The sequence below is a fragment of the Octopus sinensis genome, linkage group LG4, assembly GCF_006345805.1.
Source record: "Octopus sinensis linkage group LG4, ASM634580v1, whole genome shotgun sequence".
In the NCBI taxonomy this organism is placed as follows: Eukaryota; Metazoa; Mollusca; class Cephalopoda; order Octopoda; family Octopodidae; genus Octopus; species Octopus sinensis.
Genome location: NC_043000.1, coordinates 71,021,240 through 71,023,741, shown reverse-complemented (window position 1 = coordinate 71,023,741; position 2,502 = coordinate 71,021,240).

Here is a 2,502-nt window from a genome sequence, read left to right as displayed (position 1 = left end):
GAGCGTGACGCCAATCCGCCGCCATCGACGCACGAAAAATTATGCATTAAAATGGAATAAAAAATAATGTTAAATTATTTTTTAAAATCGTAGACTCATCGTAGATGCGCGCTAATACTCAGACGGGCTCGATATGAATCACGACTATAAGATACCCGAATTTGGTTAACTGTACCGCAAAATGTGGGAGTAGTTAGGAATCTAAATCGAAGGGGACAGACACTCACACAACTACAGTTTTATATATATAGATATTTTCTTCCTAAAAAACTTTGTATGGATTGAATGGTTACCTCTATGGAAATATATACACGCACATTATACATACATGTGTGTATAGATGAATATATAAATACATTTATATATCTATATACACTTTTGGGCGATCTTTGTGCTACTTAGAGATAACTTTAGATCTTATTTTCGTCCTAAAAAACTTTGTATGGAGTGAAAGGTTACCTCTATGGAAATATATACACACACATTATACATACATCTGTGTATAGATGAATCTCTTATTATAAATGGTAGATTTTATCTGCCTCCCTTTGTATCTTATAGAAATCTACAATATAGGATTTCTTCAATTACAATTTACCTAGCATTTTTAAGAGTAGAATGCATCGGGTCGTCCCAGGTTCAGTTTTTAAAATTTCAACCCCAATTAAGCAAAATTTAGAGAAAACTCACATTGTGGTGTATAAGTCAAATGCTTTTCTTAGTGTGGCCTACACCACACGCACACGCACACACACAGTGTGCAACGAATAAGGTGAATGTAATTCACTTTCTGTACTGAGTGACTCTTTCACTCTGCCACTTCCTCTTTACACACAGACACGCAAATATATAAATAAAATTGTAAGCTAACGTGTGTGTGTGCGTGTGTGTGAGTGTGTGTGTGCATGTGCGTGTGAGGGTGCATGTGTGTGTGCGTGAGTGTGTGACAGGAAAGTTTTTTAGGACGAATATAAGACCTATATCCAAGTAGCAGAAAGATCGCCCAAAAGTGTATATAGATATTTAAATGTATTTATATATTCATCTATACACAGATGTATGTATAATGTGTGTTGTAATTTTCATAGAGGTAACCTTTCACTCCATACAAAGTTTTTTAGGACGAATATAAGATCTAAAGTATATACAAGTAGCAGAAAGATCGCCCAAAAGTGTATATAGATATTTAAATGTATTTATATATTCATCTATACACAGATGTATGTATAATGTGTGTGTATATATTTCCATAGACGTAACCATTCACTCCGCACAAAGTTTTTTAGGACGAAAATATCTATATATATAAAACTCTAGTTGTGTGAGTGTCTGTCCCCTTCGATTTAGATTCCTAACTACTCCCACATTTTGCGGTGCAGTTTAACCAAATTCGGGTATCTTATAGTCGTGATTCATATCGAGCCCGTCTGACTATTAGCGCGCGTCAACGATGAGTCTACGATTTTAAAAATAATTTAACATTATTTTTTATTCCATTTTAATGCATAAAATGCATCGTGTGTCGATGGCGGCGGAGTTGGCGTCCACGCTCACAGCTGCACCTGTTTGCTTCTCCCCCTTCCCTCCCTCGTGAAGCTGTGGGGAAGGGAGTGTAAAGAAATCAACGTCGTAATGCGTTGTGAAGGAGACCAGCGTTCTTTTAGAACAACGACTTCATGGCTTCAAGACACCAAAACAAAAATGGCTAAGAAAGCCCGAATTGGCATCTATAAGGGAAGTAACTCTCTAAAAATGCTTATATAGTTATTTCCCTTACAAACCCGAGCAACGCCGGGCGATACTGCTAGTTTATATATAAAAGAAAGGTTGTGTGTCTGTCTACTCCGATTTAGATTCCTAACTACTCCCACATTTTGCGATGCAGTTTAACCAAAACCGGGTATCTTATAGTCGTGATTCATATCGAGCCCTTCTGGGTATTAGCGCGCGTCTACGATGAGTCTATGATTTTACAAATAATTTACCATCATTTTTTTCCATTTTAATCTTCTTTTATCTTTATCTTTCTTTTTATCTTTTACTTGTTTCAGTCATTTGACTGCGGCCATGCTGGAGCACCGCCTTTAGTCGAGCAAATCGACCCCGGGACTTATTCTTTGTAAGCCCAGTACTTATTCTATCGGCCTCTTGCCGAACCGCTAAGTGACGGGGACGTAAACACACCAGCATCGGTTGTCAAGCAATGCTAGGGGGGACAAACACATACGCATACACACACACACACATATATATATATATATATATATATATATATACATATATACGACAGGCTTCTTTCAGTTTCCGTCTACCAAATCCACTCACAAGGCATTGGTCGGCCCGGAGCTATAGCAGAAGACACTTGCCCAAGATGCCACGCAGTGGGACTGAACCCGGAGCCATGTGGTTGGTTATCAAGCTACTTACCACACAGCCACTCCTGCGCCTATTTTTTTAAATAAAGGGAAGTAACTCTCAAACTTCACACCAATATGTGTGCTC